The 19,476-nt window shown below is 35.9% G+C and overlaps 1 protein-coding gene across 4 annotated transcripts in view; it reads right to left on the bottom strand.

The window, feature by feature from the left end:
- The window catches only part of LOC124956703 (Krueppel-like factor 6), a 308,239-nt gene that overhangs the window by 97,145 nt on the left and 191,618 nt on the right, over nucleotides 1–19,476 (bottom strand). The window contains exon 1 of one of the 4 annotated variants that reach the window (XM_047512870.1): nucleotides 2,766–2,789. The exons of the other annotated variants lie outside the window; for them this stretch is intronic. The gene's annotated coding sequence lies outside the window, so the exon portion shown is untranslated. Of the gene's footprint in view, nucleotides 1–2,765; nucleotides 2,790–19,476 lie in introns of those variants that run through there. 4 annotated transcript variants of the gene reach the window in all.

The raw sequence follows: 19,476 nt of genomic DNA, 5'->3' as shown, positions 1-19,476 counted from the left end.
ATAAAACTTTGAACGTGTAACATAACTTTGACGTTATTCATAAATTGTCTTATTTCATTACTTGGTAAAAAAAAAAAAAAAAAAAAAAAAAAGAAAATTAAAAATTAAAAACGTTGATAATCTAATCTCTCATCGTATTATACTTGAAATATTATACTTTATACTATGTTATTATTAATCATATAAGAGCGTTGTTTCGCGCGTTACTTCCTTATTTCTCTTATACCATTTGTGTAAATTTTTAATCCACATGAAATTTCGTATTATTGTTCCTTATGATCAAACGATAAATTATAGATTACTTAAATTGCTCTAATACAATAAGTTTTACAAGAGACATTAGAAGAAGTCTTTGAACAAATGAAAAAGAGAGAGAGAGAGAGAGAGAGAGATATGCATAATCGAGAGGTATTGATTGAATGATCTGTGATTTGTGCTTCGTGTTCCATGTTCTTCGTTCCGGAACATGTGTTCCCTGTTCCTTGTTCTATATTTGGTATTCTGTGTTCCGTGTTCCTTGTTCCAGAACACGTGTTATATGTTCTGTCTTCCGTGTAAATTCGTAGCTCGTCGACGTCGTACGTTTTGCTTTCCTTAACGCGATTACATTTGGATTCATGTGAAAAGACGCGAAAAGATGCGAAAGGACACAGAAATTCGCGTGCTTTTACCCAAATGGACCGGTCGTTTGTGAAAAAGGGGTAGAAATAGAAAGAGAAAGGGAGGAAGAGAATATCGCAGTACGTAGTTAGTCGTGCAAAGGGAGGCCCCGGTAATTTGTATTCGTTTGTTCCTGAACGAATTTTCCCGAGATACGTCTTTTAGTTTTGCTTTTCACGTTATTGCTGAAACCCGAGTAACTTGGAAAGCTAAATAAACTGATACGTTTTAAAATAATTTAACGAAAAGCAAATGGCAAATATATGTTTAATTTCAGTTTACATTACGACGATAATTTTCAAAGTGAACAAATTTCTTTCGAAACTATGAGTTCCCCTGTCTAAACAAGTTTTCTTGGCAATATCCTTTTTAAAAGTTAATTGCGACGTCGCATATATATATATATATATATATATATATATATCGCTGTATTTTTTGTATTCAATGATGATATGAATGAATGATAATAAAGATGATGATGATGATGATGATGATGATTATGATGGTAATACATAATATAGTACCTAATATAACTATTGTTATTATTAGCATTATGATGATAGTGTAATAGCGTGTGTAGAAGGAAATTGAATGAAACGTAACACGCCCTTTAAAGTATATTTATAACGTAATAACGATCGTTAATTAGCTGAGTAAGTTCCATGACATTCGTCATGCATACGTAAATACGCAATTTTCAAGTAATTACTCGTACGTTGAAAAAAAAGAAAAGAAAAGAAAAAAGAATAAGAGAAGAAAAAAAAAGCAAGAATAAAAACAAAAGGAGCGAAGATGCATTTGAGAATTCCTTTTCTTCTTTTCTTTTCTTTTTTTTTCCAATTTTTTTCAATTCAAATAAATCAAATGATCAATGCAATCGATGGCTGAAATGTTATAACACAAAATTCGGCTTCTTTATATTTATTATAATTTATTTTGTCGATCATCCGAAAGTTCTTACTTCTGGTCGAAAGTCATGGAAACGAGCGTTCATGCATGTTTGTTTTTTATAAAGAAGAACTTTTTCTACGTTACTATCTGAGATAAAACTTTTTCTTTTCACCCTCCTACCCTTCTCCCACCCTCCCTCTTACTCCACGCCTCTTGGCCCCGAGAGCGTCATCCCATTCCACCATTTTCTCAATGGCTATGAGGTTAACGGCTACGAAGTCGTAGAAAAGAAATTGTTGCGAGAGGAAGGAGAAGAAGGAAGAAGAAAAAAAAAGAAGAAAACGAAACAAAAACGATAAAAAGAAAAAAAAAACGAAGAAGAAAACTGGAGAAAAAACAAAAAGAAAAAAAAAAAAAAGAAAAAACATGGGTACGTATGGAAAACTTTGCTCTTAACCACGAAACCAAGACGGCCAGTCTGAATTTATTTTCCATCTCGTTCCGGCTTTTCAATTATTTTTCTCGACGAGAAACTCGTGCGTCTTCTTTCTTTCTTTCTTTCCCTTCCTTCTTTCTTCCTTCTTTTTTCCTTCATTTTTTTTCTTTCCATACGTCATCATTTCAGCGAAAGTTAAACGTCGACATCGTTTTCTATGCACATAAAAATATTCGTACAATGTACGTGTCATATTAAATGACACGTAGAAATTTAATATAATAAGATTTTTAAATACGTATATATATCTCCCAAGCTTCAAAAATATTTAAACGATTCGAATGAAATGAAAATAGTTAAACAATTATCATCCTCGGAATGATTAATAGAATCTAAATCACAAAGCTCAAACAAGTTGACATTATTTATATGTATTAATTATCAATAATCGTCAAGTTACTAATGATTCGTCGATATTAAATGGAGAATATTAAAATTGAAAAAGAAAGAAGAAGAAAACGAAGATGAAGAAAAAACAAGAGAAAAAAAAAGGAAAGAAAAATAAAGAAAAGAACAAACCGGTTGTAGATAACGTTAGGGTGATTTTCACGAGTCCGCCTGTTGGCTAGTTGCTATGAGGATGGCGACGGCGAAAAGGCGAAGATAGGCGCTTAATTGTAAGGGTGAAACGCGTTCAAATTCCGCGGTCACGCTGGGCGGTTAAGCGTATTCCATTAACTCGAGATGCAATTAGAAATAAAGGAGGTTGCTAGAATACCTGCGATTCTCTCTTGCTCTCAACCCCGTTCTTATACGGTTGCCGTCGTCTTCTCCAACTCCCGTTTTCCAACTCCCCCTCCTCAGCCCGTGCCCACCCCGCGTAGCCTTCTCCTTTCCGCCATCGTCAACATCGAGCAGCCCCAGCCCTTCCTTTACTCTCCGCCAGGTCCTTTCTCTTCCACCTTTACTCCCACCCATTTTGTTCTACCCCTTCTCATCCTTTCGTTGCCTCGCTGCTGGCTGGACGCCATTGTAGGAAATAGCGATGGAAAATATTCAACCGGTGCAAATTGCCTGCTCTTACCTGGAAAACGTATAAGAAGGAATCCCATTAAATCTCTCGCTCTATGCTCGTCTACAATACTCGCCGACAATTTATAATGCAAATCGAAATGCGAAAAAGAGAACGGGAAAGAAAAAGAGAGAGAGAGAGAGAGAGAGAGAGAGGAGGGAGGGAGACAGAGGAATAAAGAAAAAAGGATTGAGTAAAACCTTGGTGGGCAAACATAAAATTCGATATTCAATATTCGAGATGTCGGGGTTATAATAAAACCAGCTGGACGGTTAAAGCGTAACACGTTTATTCCGTAATCAATGATGATAACAATTTGATAAGTTTAAATGTAAAATAATTTAGATGAAATGTGTCTCATTTAATGCGAATACTGATTTTATTTTACGTCGTTATAAATTTATTTAATTTGTTTTTGTCATACACATGTATTTATGTATATAACGATAGCTTTTCCCTCTTTCCCCTTCACCCTCTTTTTCTTTCTCTCTCTTTTTTTCTCTTTTTCTCCTTTGTCACTCATCCTATGTACCGATGATGATAAGCTTTAACTTATCAATTATTATCAGCTATCGATATTACCCGATTGATATCACTAAGGTACCAACCGCGCTATGTCGAATATCGGTAGCCGAATTTCCTGGGGATGCTAATTGCTGCCACATTTGCACCGCAAGTCTCCCATTCCTGGATGGTAATCAGTATTAATTAAGAGCGCGTCACGTATTTGTCGATACTTAACTATCTATACATATGCATGTAAATATATCATAGAAATTTCTGATTCGATCCTTTATGTATTTCCTTTGATTTCGATCATTCAATCATTCGTAAACGTTAATATCTTAGATCACTTTGAAATTAGATCATTAATAACGCTGAAAGAGAAAAATCATTAAATCGTTATTATAACGATCTTATTATTTATCCTCTAAATAATATTAAATATTCTCAACATTATTTTCATTACGTATTTAATTAACATTAAACAAATAAATAAATAAATAAATAAATAAAAGAGAACAAATATGAGAGGGAAGATTTTAAAAGACGAACGAAAAGTATTGCCAAATGAAAATGAGAGAAACGTTATTAAGTTTAATAAATGATCACATTAATTTTCTCAACTATTCGACAATACTTTGGGAGTTGGGGGGGGGGTGGGGGGAGGGGAATGGGGTGAGGTGACTGAAAATCTAAGTGACGTCGCTTACGAACCACTACGGAAATTAACAGCGTCGAGTGATAATGGATACTAATTAACATCGACAGCGTGAAAAGAGTCGATGTCCGCGCAGTTGGCCTCATCATAAAGGCCTTCCCTTGTCCTCCCATCCTTGTCCTCCCTCTTCCGTTCGGGGACCCCCGATATCTACCGAATATAATCAACTACGAACCAAACACGAAAGCATCTGTGTGCTCAGAATGCCGGCAAAATCGAAAGTAACGATATGCCGAGTAATTATTATTTTGATCGTCGAACTGTGAGGACGAGTCTGCGTTCGTGTTTCTGTCTAACAAAAGGAGGGTAGAGAGTAACGCTTGATGTTTGATCGTGCCACCCCATTTGTCTTTCGATTCTTTGCGCACGACTGCCATTATTAGAGAAATTCATGCGTTCGATGATAAAACATTTTGTACGGACTATAAAGGTAATAAAATGAAATAATTATTTATGTCAAGATACATTATTTCTATGTGAACAATTATAATATTAAATAGAAGAAATATATATATATATATATTTATGTAAATATATATTTAGATATGTATAAAGATATTAATAACAACAGCAAAAACATAAAGAGAGAGAGAGAGAGAGAGAGAGAATAGATAAGATTAAAAGATATATGTTATGCTCGAAATATGACACGAACGATTACAAAATATTATTAATGATAACGAAAAATATTTGTTAAAAATAAAAATAATACATGAACAATATATAACAAAACAAAGAGTAATTTAACGATAGAAGAAATAACTATATAGGGAGATTGAAAAAATAGAAAAGAAAATGTATTTATGTGAAAAATACTATGCAAAATAATTGCAAAATATATAATTAAGAGAGAAGAATACATTTACAATAGAAGAAATATACGAGATAGAGAAAGTACATATATATATATATAAAACGATAAGTGATAATAAAAAAGGAGAGGGATAAATTTCAAAAGTATATATAATCAGATAGGAGGACACAATCGTATATAATTAAAATGCAATATTATGTACTTATAAAATACTTTGAAGATGATGTAAGACTGTTCTTGCTACATTATATATCAATGCCTACGAATCAATTGGAAAGATCTCTGTTATCGACGACGCTAGAGACAGATGTTTCTTTCTCCTCTAATTATCTTGGTAAACTTTCGAAACTCCATTGTTCGTACAACGTGTACGTACACGCTGTGCTACACGGTAGGGCGCCAAACGCGTCTCACCAGGCTTAGCCATTTGCGGAGGCCATTTGCTAGTCGGAGGGTTTATCTCTGTAGCAGAGCAAGCAGCCAGGCAACCAAGCAGGCAGGCAGGCTGGCAGGCAGGCAGACAGGCAAGCAGACAGACAGAGGCAAGCAACGAGCCTGTACATCCTGCCTTCGTACTCTGTTACATTCCTACACGCGACTCTCTCAACGTGTACGGATATATATATATATATATATATATATATGTGTGTGTGTATGTACTTATGTACGTATGTACTTATGTGCATATGTACATACATATGTATACATATATGAATGTATGTATGTATGTATATATGTATTTCCGATGTATATCTGTCGTGCCACTTGCAACAGCGCGAAATTTCCTTTAATAATTCTCCGTCTGTTTGTATAACCATTTGATTTCTCACATAAGTCGTGTATTAATGATTAACTTTTCCGTAAAGTAGTATATGTAGGTAGAATAAGTGCGTTCGTTTCTCTTTTCTTCTTCTTTTTTTCTTTCTTCCTTTCTCTTATTTTACTTTTTCTTTCTTTTCTCCATATAATTCGCAAAAAAAAAGAAAAAAAAAAAGAAAAAACAAACAAAAGAAGGGAAACGAAAAAAAAAGAAAAAGAAAAGAAAGAAAAAACTCTCGCAAATAATCGATTAATAAATTTTATCTCAATTTGCACAGTGACTTTTTGGAATAATGCAAAAAAAAAGAAGAACAAAAAAAAGAATAAGAAACAAAAGGAATAGTGTCTCGAATTCATGAGAGAGAGAGAGAGAAAAGAAAAAACAGCAAACGCGGTTTTCGGCATTTCTAAATTAAGAGTACAGAAAGTATATATGGCGTTGCCATACGCGCGTTGCTGGCATACGTACGTACAGTACGCGAGATAGTAGAATTGGCAGGAAATTGCAAATTGCCGGCGAGTGCGCGAGAGTCGGTCGCGGCTGCTACCACTGCCCGGCACTCTTGCTGCTGTGCTCGCCATTTGGGTAGCACGAAATAACCCGACCTGCAAATTGAAACCGGTCGCTGGTAGATCCGAGGAAGGGAGTGAGAAAGAAATAGAGAGATAGAGAGAGAGAGAGAGAGAGAGAGAGAGGAAGGGATATAATCGGTCACGTAGACCATTCGATGACGATCGAAAATTCTCACTTGGAAAAAAAAAAGAAAGAAAGAAAAAGAAAAAAAAACAAAGGAAAGATATTTAGAACCAAGTTCATCCTTGATCCTTTTATTTTTACTTAATGTCTCATGCAAACATTTCTTTTTTGCTTTTGTCTTGTATCTTCTTTCGAATAAACGAAACCTTCATCAATTATTTAATTTCACAGATTCACGTAAACTTCATTAATTATCTAAAAAGCGTATTTTGTTTTTTTCTTATTTTTGATTTTCTGCTCGGTCGAATAATCCTGCAATATTTATATTACGCTAATGAATTCATTGTCTTCCCTTTGGTCATATATTTTTTACGAACAGTAGAAACAATATATATATATATATATATATATACAATTTTGGTTGAACAATATTCGAGCAAATATAATAATTAAATTAACGGGATGACAATGTTCTCTTCTCGTATTCGAGGACAACTTCGCTATGAGCAGATCGTGCGTGTTAGGTGTTAGTAGCTGGAAAATTCAGGAGAGAGAGACAGAGATAGAGGGAGAGAAACACAGAGATGCTGATAGAAAGAGGGAGTGAAAGAGAGAGAGAGAGAGAGAGAGAGAGAAAGAGAGGATGAGGGTCTCTGGAAATTTCCTAGGACAAGAACGCTTCGTAACGCGGCGCGTTGTCACGAGATACGGTCATGGGGTATGTTCGGCCTCGGGGTAGTGGCAAGCTCGAACAGACCAGGGTGCAAACGAGCTCCCCAGGGGCTCGTATTCATGGTTTGCCCGAGCGCACGATTATTTAACTTTAATTAGAAGCATCGACCTATCGCTCGGTTTGCGCAGCCGAACTATTCTCTCACGGTGAACCACTTCCATTCTCCTTTCTCGTTTCAATTTTATATATATTCTTGTAATAATGTAAAAGTCGAATGTATGAAATATGATATTTACGAATAGCGAGAATTAATTTCTTCTTTTTTTTTCTCCCCTAACTTCGACCTTCCCCTCTTTACTCAATCCACCTTTTTAGCTTAAGTAATAATAATGTTTCATTATAATTCAAATGAAAATGTTAAAAGCACATTAATAACATTTCGAAGTCGCGATTAATTTTTAAGAATATACCGTTTTGCTGTACTATTAAAAAGAAAAAACAAAAAAGAAGTAAAAAGACAGAAAAAAAAAAAAAATAAAAGAAGAAAAAAAAAAAGGTAGATACAGGTCTATACATCGAGGATCGATAATTCCACGTGTTATCCATGCTACGTCCTAACCCGCTGTTACGTGCTAGTAATCCCCGTTGAATGACGAAGTTTCGACGGTGAACGTAGTTAAAACAAAACTAAATTGCCTTTTGCTGCAGGAGCGAATAAAACGTTGAGAGTGAGTAAAGTGCTGCTGGTGATGGCTATGGTCGTTCTTGGTATTAGTGTTCGGTGGTACGTAAAGATTAAAACTCTTGCACCACAGGGAGAAAGAGAGAGCAAGAGAGAGTGAGAAAGAGAGAGAGGTAATAGTATAGATATTTTCAGAGTTTTAAAACTAGCAAGTCTCAGGCGGCATCCGGAAGCGTGCCAGCTCTTGAGTGGCGTTAAAGGAAACTTCTCGGGCCCCCGTAATTCCATTTTCAGCGAGACGTCGATATCGAAGAAAGTCCGATCGAGTCCGGCCACATTTTACACGGTTCGTTTTCCGGCTACGGGTCGTTCAACAGCCGATGTCTGCCAACGTCAAAAGATGCGAAAGTTTTAAGGATCATTTGATATACGACGATATTTTCTCAACGTACCATCTATATATACATATATATATATGTACGTGTGTATATATATATTCATACACAATGTATCCTATATATGTACATATACGTTGAAAGAATTCCGATCACTAGATCTATTTACTACTCGTCCCTTCGATAGATCCGATAAAATTAATGGATAGTTGACGACGTTGGATGTGAGTTTTCCGTTTTCAAAGGTCTGTCACGTTCTACCATTAATTCGGACCGCTGGGGAATCCTTCGCACCTATGTGAGAGCAAAGAAAAGGAAAGGTTCCACCTCCCGTACCCGTGGAATATGCATCAAAATGGCGGAGAACGCGAGTTTCTTTGTTCTCGCTTCCCGGTAGCAAGGGTGCTGCTCTTGCCGCAAAAAAAAGGAAGGAATTATTTATGATAGCCAGCTCGCGTACTCTCTCGTAGCTGTCGAGATCTACAAAGAGAAAGAAAGAGAGAGAGAGAGAGAGAGAGAGAGAGAGAGAGAGAGAGAGAGAGAGAGAGAGAGAGAGAGAGAGAGGAAGAAAGAAAGGAAAAGAGAGAAAGAGAAAAAGCGAAAACGAGAAAGAGAAAGAAAAAGAGACAGAGAGAAGAGGGGAGAAGAAGGGTAGTGGGTTGAAATTGTAAATCGGTATCAGTCGTTGTCGTCCTTCCTCTTGAGCTCGTCGCTCGTGTACCGTTCCTGCTAACGCGTAGAAAAAGCGTGCTCGCGTCAGCAGGTGAGAGCCGACATAAATCTTAGCTCGTCCTCTGCTCCTCCCCCCTCCCTTCATCTACCTTTTCCCTCCTTTCCCTCCCACTGCTGCCCACTTCTTCGTCTGAAAAATAAACCTTCCGTTCTTTTCTCGTTGCGACGGCACGAATCGCCCGCTTGGGTTAGCCCGACCCCTAGCCCTGCCCTGCCCTGCCCTGCCCTGCTTTGCTCTGCTTTGCTCTGCCCTGCCCTACCCTGCCCTGCCCTGCCCTACCCGGCCCGTCACTTCTCTTCTCGTCTCTCCGTTTCCATGGTGGCTGCCGCCACGAAGAGAGAAACTTTTCCGTCCTTTGTGTCGTTCCTTGACCTCGTCTCTTCGTCTCTAACTCAACGTCTCGCAAAAGAAAAAAGTATTCGAACACATTTACGTCATGGATCTCTTCTCTTCTCTTATTTCCTCTCCTCTCCTCTTTTCTTTTCTACTTTACTCTACTCTACTATACTCTACTACTCTACTCTTCTCTCAACCCTTGTTGAACTTTCTTTCTATAACGTCATCCTCAAAGAGTAAAGATTTTCTAACAATTCAGGAAAAGACAATCAAACGACATCATCCACGAGCAGGACTCGTGTTAATAATCTATGAAAGCACGAAAAAAAAGGGGGAAGGAAAAAAAATTGAAAATTGAAATGAAAAAGACAAACAAAAAAAATTACGAATTATTTCATCCCCTTTGGAATGCTCAAAGGGGAAAAAGAAAAAAAAAAAAGAAAAAAAAGAAACGATTGAAATGTAAAAGGAACTATCATCGATGTTTCTTTGAAGTAGAAATCCTTCAAGTTGGAAGATGTAGCAACGGTAAACTTGAGTTTACTTGTATTCGAGGAATCCCTTTGGTCCTTCTCTAGGTATCATTGACTTTTCTTTTTATACCTGTAACAAATCCGTAGACAGGAACAGAGAAAGAAAAAAACTAGATGCAGGGAAACAAGTAATAGTGGGTATGTACGTACGTACTACGTCGCCGAGGGAAAAGAAGTGCCGATGAGAGGCGAGAATAGAAAGAGAATAGAACGAAATACAGAAAAAGAAAGAAAACGAAAGAGAAAAAGAGAGAGAGAGAGAGAGAGAGAGAGAGAAAAGAGGACAGACACGGTAACATTGCTAACAAACGGTAGCCGTGAGCCAAGCAAAGAGCGGGGACCTTCACTTTCTGATTAAACAAAACAGCTGGCCGTATTCCCTCGTATGCGTATTTACTTAACATATACATAGAAAATATGCACACACACACACATATATATATATATATGTTCGTGTACATGAAACTTTTGATAGCTCTCACTATCAAAGTTTACCGCGATACTTTCTGTGAACATAATATATATTACACAACATTCCTCATTTAATCGTATGTATATGAATTTTTGAATCGATAAACCACGTTTGATCGTATAATATTAATTCGATTTGTTTAATAATTTGTTAATATATATAATGTCAATTTACGTAACGTCTGTGTTAAATTATGTTATATGGACATTTTTTTTTCTTTTCATTTTTCTTTATTATTATTATTTTTTTTTCTTTTCCTTTTTTTAAGTACTTACTTGGAATGCTATTACCACTACTGCTAATACTACTACTACTATTAATACTACTATTACTACTACTACTACTACTACTATTACTATTACTACTACTACTACTATTAATAATAATAATAATAATAATAATAATAATGATAATAATAATAATATATTGCATTGCGTATATGAAACTTTTGATAACGCTCTATTACCAAAGTTCATCACATGAACTCCTGTGAACATGATATATGCATATATATGTATATAAAAATTCCTTATCCGAGTGTATTTGAATCTTTAGACCAATGAATTCTATTTGATCAGAAATTCAATTTGTACAAATGGAGATATATAAGTCTCTACGTAAAGTGTCTATCGCATAAATCAAATCCTGATAATTATTTTACATTTCTTTCTTATCATTTATTTTTTCTTTCCTCATAATACATACTTATAATACAGATAACAGTGATACAAGAAGATAAACACATAATACATAGATACGTATGTATGTATGTATATATATATATAAATATATATATATATATACATATATATACACAAGGCATTACAATTTCTGCTCGAATAGGATTATCCACGTGTTAGCGTAACCCAAATACGAGTAAGATTTTCGAAATGAGAGAGAAGTGAGATGGAGAGAAGAAGAGAAACAGGTTGGGGTTGAGTTCACGAGGCGGCGCTTTAACCGTTGCGTGACATTACGTAGTTTTAATTAACGCAGTTGCCGCAACCTCGTAGGAAAGGTGCCTATTAACCGCGTCGTTGCAGTCGCGATGGCATTTTGCCTCGACGCTTAGAAGCCGCATTACTCGCTCCTAGTCGCAAGATCGTCTGGCAAATCCGGAGATACTGCCGCGGTAAATGTGCGTGTATACCAGTACGATGCGAATGAACAAGAGCAACAGAGACAAAGAGAGATAGAGAGAGAATGACAGAGAAAGAGAGAATGAGAGAGAAAATGAGAGAGAGGAGAGAGAGAGTCTTCAACTTGCAACAGTTTGAGCTGAAAATAATATTGACTCATGACAGATTAAGACGAGGTTTTTCTAAGATTTAGTTTAATTCACGTACCTGTGTAATAATTTACTTCTTCTTTTCTTTTTTTCTTTTTTTCTTTCCCTGATCAACATTAACATCGATGTCCGATGAAAAAAAAGAAAAGAAAAAAGGAAAAGAAAAAATAAAAAAAAAGAAGAAATAAATAAATAAATGTAACGATGTCAAGGTAAGCTCAATTTAATCGTCAAGTTCGATGTTCAATTTAAAAAATGTCTTTTTTATCGAGATAAGAAAAGTAGTTGCTTCGGTACTATGTTAAAGAAAAAAGTAAAAAAATAAATAGGACAAAAATAGATACAACAACGACAATAACAACAATAACGACGACGACGACGACGACAACAACAACAACAACAACAACAACAACAACAACAACAACAACAACAGTAGCAGCTAAAAGAAGAAAACAACGAACAGTTCGTTGAACGCACTGGACGTTTCTCCGATAAAATGCGGAAACGTTCCCTATGTTCGATCGACACGCAAGCGACGGCTGTTGAAGGAAAGAGTGACGGTAGCAAGGGGGTGGATAGGGGAAAGAGAGGAGATGGAGGAAGAGGAGGAGGTAAAACACATCACAAAATAACAGAGACGCGGGAATTCTATAATGAAGCCAAACAAACGCATTTAATATACCTTTATACTCCTAAATCGCTTTTTACTCGGACGCTAACAAAAATTTCAATTTTACGCATGTCCGAATCCCCTACCCCTTTTTCCTACCCATACCTTTCATTTTTCCTTCCCTACCCTTCTCTACCCTTTATCCCTTCCCTCTCACCAATTTCGGCGAGGTTAAACGCGTACGCGTATTTGTCGACGGCTAGTGCGAAATGAATTTGTTCGGAGTGACAGCAGCTTTCATTCTTTTACTTTGATAGTTGTTCGAACGAACTTTTATAAGGGTCGAAAAAACAAATTTATATTCTATCGTGATTTATAATCGAATCGCATAAACATCATTTAATTTTATAATCCGGTGTAAATTTGATATATGAATTTGATTAAGTCCTAGTTCCATTGTATTCGCAAACGAACGAATTAATTATTCATACATATTACGAAAGTTAATGTTCATGAAAATGATGAAAATTTTATTTCCTCTTTCACAATTACTCGAAACTTGATTGTTGATTTGATGCCGATCATAAACTATTTTTATTTATTTATTTATTTATTTATTTATTTATTATAAAATTACATATTCAAAGATATGTAAATGAAAACAAATTAAGAGTTCTCTTTTCTTTTTGTTTTACGAAATATCATCGAATCGACAGACGTAAGAACGGATCGTTGATTCTACAGCGTCTAGTATGAGTTTCGCAAATATATAACCTTTCTCTTTTTTCTTGTTTATAAGAACGAAAAACAAAGAAAACAAAGAAAACAAAGAAAAAAAAAAGCAAAAAGAAAGTATTTAATTAATACTCTAAATAATATCAAAAAGAAAAGGGATATTTCGACCAACAACAAAGGATAATCCTGTGGTAATTGTTCTTTCGAGTTAATCGAAAATCGATTCCAGTTTAAGAAGCGATCTAAAGGCCAAGGGCCACTTTGGCGTCGATATAACGAGCCAACGTATTCGAAGCCAACCTAAAAATGTTCCTTATAGTAATCGTGATATTCAAGGTACGTGCACGTCCTGCTGCTTTAACAGAGCATGCACGGTATGGCCTTGTTGGCGTTCGCCGTGGGGGGTGAATCGTTCACCCGTCGGGAGCTTTCGTTCGCGTGCACCCCGTGCACCGCCCTTTCTACGTGTAAGGGAGAAGGATGAAAAGGGAAGAGGAGAATAAGGAGGAGGAGGAGGAGGAGGAGGAAGAGGAGGAGGAAAGAAGCTGCTTGGTATACTAGGCCGTGTACAAGACGGGATAAGGGACCACCAAGGGAGTTCGCCTCCGTTTGCCAGACCGGCTGATTGTTCGCTCTCTACTGTTATGGTTAGGTTGGATAATGTATCTGGATTTGCGCCTCCTACTGATTCCTTTCTTTGTCTATCTCTTTGTCTACGTGTACCTTTCTTATTCTATCGAGAAAAAAAAAGGGAGATGAAAGAATACAAAAATAATTTTGTTTAATAAACATTCTTTGTAGGTATACTATGTGATCGTTTATATATTTTTCGTCAAAACCTCGATACGATGAAATAGGTATATATATATGTGTGTGTATTTATTTGTCTATCTGTGTGTGTGTGTAATTTATATTATAATTAGATATTACAATTATGTGATATGAACGATAAACATGTAATTTTACTTGATCTATTACAAGATATCGAGTTTACTACTCATTTTAGAAAAGAAATATAGTATAGAACTGAATAAAGACGATATTGATTTTTTATTATATTAACCTTATAATTACCTAGATATATTTTTATTAATATTAGTTGTTAATTTGGATACTTTTTAAAAGAAAGAAAAGAAAAAAACATACTTTTAGTCGTTAGTTTGATTTTAGTTTATTTAATTCGATAATAATAAAATATAGAAAAATAGATCTCAGTTAAAATTACATTAATAATTAGATCTTCGATAATCATAAAATTGACATCATTACGATGGAATTTAATAATTCTTAATGTTAGAATATGAAATAAAGGGGAAAAAAAAGAAAGAAAAGAGAGAAAGAAAAGAAGGGAAAAAAAGAAATTAATGATCTCTCAATTAGTGAAAAATATATTCAAATTCGAGTAATGAATCATTAACGAAGTTTGCTCGATCGTTGTAAAACTAGAAAATCAATGAACCGAGACATAAATTGAGAATACTGAGAGTTTCTAGTGTGGTCTATGGCCATTAAAATGGAATCACGAATTCGTAGGAAGTTGCGTTTTACGCGATTCGTGGACGTACACGTATTATGCATACAATCAAACTGTATGTAGCCACTATTCTCCTCCATTCGTCGTATATACATGCATACATACATACGTAGAGTTCTGCGGCGATAAAATCCTCAGCATTCCTGGCTCATTAAACGACGCGCGACAAACAGACGCCGGTCTGGCATAGAAAGAGAGAGACAGAGAGAGAGAGAGAGGGAGAGGGAGAGAGAGAGAGAGAAAGAGACCCTTCTCTTTGCTTCACTCTGCTTCGATCGTATGCAGTGTCGAGGTGCTTGCCAAACCCCACGGAATTGTTTGGTGATGGCAAACACCGACCTAAAATATGAACGATATCGTTTGTGGCCCTAGTTACTTTGTATTGGTGAATGCTACTATGTTACGTTTGAAAAAGAATAAGGAGAAAGAGGGGGAGAGAGAGAGAAAGAAAAGGGAGGGAAGGGGATGTCGATCGATCGCATTTTCGTCGCGATATACTCGGAAAAATGGGTCGTACGGCAAATTGAAACGCGTCGTGTAGCGTGCGAGGAGAGACGAGGATAAGGCCAGATCGGTAGTGCCAAAGCGAGAAGAGACTTGCGAAAAGCTTTACTTTCTCTCTCTCTTTCTCTCTTTGATTCTGTTGCTCTTTTCCTCTCTTTCTTCGTACGAGAACGAGATTGAATTCGAGAGAACGTACGTAACACTCTAACGCCGGTACAACGTTTCGACGCGCTGTACCGAACTTGAAATGGCCAAAATGAAAACCGTGGAGAGTTTCATATATCGGTAGTTTTCTATTTCTATTTCGTTTTTTTTTTTTTACTTTTCTTGTTTTTTTCTTTTCTTCTTCCTTTCCTTTTCCTTCTGTATTATTCGTATATTTTTTTTTGTTTCTTTTCTTTTCTTCTTTTTTTTTTTCTTTTTTCTTTCATTTACACTTTCGTAAAAATTATTATTATTTTGAAACCATCTTACGAGATGATCGTATATACTGCAATATATAGAGAAAATAAGGTATCTCGATTATATAGAAAGAGAGAGAGAGAGAAAGAAAGAAAGAGAAATTTTGTTCGAACGATTCATAGTGAGACAATATAATGTTTTAACAAGTGTATCGATTCAAAATGTCGTATGATTTTTTTTTCTTTTTTTTTTTTTTTCCTTTTTTTTTCTTTAAGACGCCACAATCGTGTTCTTTCTTTCATTAATTTTATCGAATTATTTCATATTTCATATAACATATGTATGAGCTGTCATTTCAATATTTTGTATTTATTTTAGTAAATAGCATTTTCATTCCTTACTCGCTCATTCGATTTTGTGCATTCGTTTAATTTCATTCGTTTAATTTCTCTAACGTTTTATACATACCTATATATCCATCATTTAATATTCTCTACTTATTGCATTTCCATAGAATATTTTTTCACTTGTCTCTCTTTCTCTCTTTTTAACCAATTATGTTCATCCCGGATATCGTACGGAGAACATTCAATTCTGTCATTTCAAGAAGCCTCCTAATTTTAACTCCATCCTGTCTAGTCTCTGTCATGTAGGTTACTATTTGTCTGACTGTTTCTCTTTATATATTCTTGCATTAGGCTCTTTTCGTCTGTGTTTGTTCAGCTAAAAGATGTCATTAAAAAATATCTGTTATCTTATTTATTTAATACACTTGCTTTCTGTCTCTCTTTTCTCTCTCTCTCTCTCTCTCTCTCTCTCTCTCTCTCTCTCTCTCTCTCTCTCTCTCTCTCTCTCTCTTAAATGTGTAATTTTATTCGTTATCTTTTTTTCTTCTTCTTCAAATATCTCGAAAAGCGTAATACATGTATGTATGTATAAGCATTAAAATATAAATAGCATTAGTAGTTATTTATCAAAAATATATCATCAATAAAGCCTATTATATCTTTTTTATATTAAATATATTATTTTTATTTTTGCCAAACATCTAGGAAATTCAAATGCATGTTTGTATAAGCATCTAAACATAACTGCATTAGTAGCAACGTATCAAGAATATATGCCCATTATCATCGTCATATTAAATCTTTCATTTCTTTTTCTTTTATTTTTTTTTTCTTTTTTTTTTTTGAAACATTTCGAAAATCAAAATATATCCATGTAAAAGCATCAAAACATGCCTGGCATTCATAGTTACGTAATAATAATATCGTTAATAATATCTATTATCATTAAATGTATTATTTCTTTTTCTTCTTTTTTTTTCCTTCTTTTTCAAAGCATTTCGAAAATCAAAATGCATTATCATCAAAACGTAGCTGATATTCATAGTTACGTATCGAGAATATCATCAATAATATCTACTATCTTCGTCATATTAAATGTGTTATTACTTCTTTCTGTAAATATCTCAAAAAGCGAAACTTATAATATGCATGTATAAACATCAAACACATCTGATATTCGTGATAAGAAATACCATTAATAATGTCTAGTATCATTGTCATACTAAATGTGTTATTTCTTTCTCTCTTTATTTTTTTTTTCTTTTTTTTAAAGGATTTCGAAGATCGAAATGGATGTGTATTGAAGCATTAAAACATAGCTGACATTCTTAGTTACATCATATCAAGATCTACAATTTAGTTACATATCAACACCTATCATATTATCCTCGTCACGTTAAATGCGTTATTTATTTATTCATTCATTTATTTATATTTCCTCGAAAACTCATTTGAAGAATCAACGTATAGCACGTATCAGGTATTAAACGTTATTTGGCATTCGTACTTGTTTATGTATCGGGAATATCGATACGTGGCCATACTTGCTTACCATTGAACGTGTGTACCTGCCATTAAACGGCGATAACGTCGAGCGGACGGCACGGAAGCGAGCTATTGAGGCCGTCGTCGGCTTAGTATGCCGGCAGTTCGCCCGCGGCTACGATTACGGCTAAGTGCATTTGCTCCCTGCCATAGGAGGATCGTCGAGGAGGATGAAGAGGATGAACAGAGAGAGAGAGAGAGAGAGAGAGAGAGAGAGAGCGTTAGAAGAGGCAACCGAGGGTGGTGGAGTCGAACGATGAGGCTAAAACTAGCGCGGTAAACGTCTATCCAAGCTGTAGCTTCTACGTTAGAGCTAGCACGTGTACTGTTGTCTCTTATTCTATCGCACCGCTTTCACGATTCCGCTGCAACGGTTCCACGTGCAACCGTATCAACCATACGAACGAACTTAGTACTTAACACAGTACGAAACGAATGAACGAACGAGCATATACGAATGTCTGCGGTCACAACGAATGAGCGTGCGAGCAAGATATAGAGAAGGGAAGGGTAACGTTACGCGTGTTTCGAGCGTGTACTTCACCATCACTTTCCCTCTCCATTCCCTTTACCCCTCTCTCTCTCTCTCTCTCTCTCTCTCTCTCTCTTTTAACTCCTACACCACCACTTCTCATTCCTCTTCTCTTCCTTCATCGCTTTCTCCTATCTCACCTACTCTCGCTGAACCTACACAGAGCTACGAACGGAAAGCTTCCAACCCTCTCGATCCTCGACCCCTTTCTCTCTCTCTCTCTCTCTTTCTCAAATACAGATACATACATACATATACAGATATATAAGTACAAACACGCACAAACGTTCTATCTCTTTCGCTCTCACGTCGTATAAATAGATGGGTTTGAACGAGACCGTGAAAGCTTGTGGTCTCGTTTCGAATAATTGGATTTGCCTCGAACGGGACCGAGTAGAGACGTTACTAACAATACGCTCGTATGTGTTTGCACGCTTAACCATCCCCTCCTCCTCTTCCTCCTCCTTCTCCTTCTCTTTCCCCTCTCCACACCCCCTCAAACTATCCGTATACTTTTTTCTCTTTCCTTCTCACTTTTCTTTATCTCCTATTTCTAGATGTCCTCGTAGTTTCTTTCTCTAACTCTTTCGATCGAATCGAAAAGGAGGTAAACAGTTTCCCATCCATTCTCCGCCTACCATCACCGTTCTTAAACACGTTTACCACTTTCCCCGCTTCATTTTACCCTCCCCAACCCCACCTTTCTTGCTCGACGTATTCATCGTTGATGTTTGAAACGAGATGAGGATTTTCAAATAGTGTATATCAGGGGAAATTTTGTTTCCCCTTTTCGCTTTTAGTTTTTCTTTTTTCCTTTACACCATCCCTCTGCTCTACCACCCTTTCTTTCTCTCTCTCTCTCCCTCTCTCACTCTAAATAAATAAATAAATAAATATAATTTTATCGTAGTACGAAAAAAGAGTTCTTTTAAGTAATGCAATTTATTTCAATGCATTTCCTTCGGATTTTACTTGAAATGAGGAAAGAAAGAGGTCATTCAATTAAGGGAAAAAAAAGAAGAAAAAGCAGAGAAAGAGAGAAAGAGAGAGAGAGAGAGAGAGAGAGAGAGAGAGAGAAAGAGGCCACTTTCCTTAAATAAATAAACTGTGTTGATCGTTCGCAAATTTAAAAGAATCGCGCGAAACGTTTCCAAGTCCAACGTCTTGGAACGAATGAAGTTAAAAACGGTCGGACGCGGAAACTCAGTAAAAAGCGATTTAAGTAACAAGCGCTTGAGTTCTCGAAATGTACTCCTCTCTGAAAGTCGCATAGGAAGGTACGACACTGTACTGGTTTCGACGTCCGTGCGATGCATACCAACGTAATTACGCTTAGCTTTACGACCGCATCGTCCTGCTGCTGCATTCAAGTCGTGCGATAATTTCTTTAAAACGACTGTTAACGATTTCAACTTGAAAAGTTTCCATTTCGACTAAACCAACCGTATCGGAAAAAAATTACAATCGATTAACATCTACTTAACGCTTATATATATGTTAAAACACATATTTTTGAGATTGCAAGCATTAAAAATAATCCAAAG

This window comes from Vespa velutina, chromosome 23 (genome assembly GCF_912470025.1).
Source record: "Vespa velutina chromosome 23, iVesVel2.1, whole genome shotgun sequence".
In the NCBI taxonomy this organism is placed as follows: domain Eukaryota; kingdom Metazoa; phylum Arthropoda; class Insecta; order Hymenoptera; family Vespidae; genus Vespa; species Vespa velutina.
The sequence above is the reverse complement of the archived record's forward strand: the minus strand, read 5'-3'. Positions and strand labels throughout refer to the sequence as shown.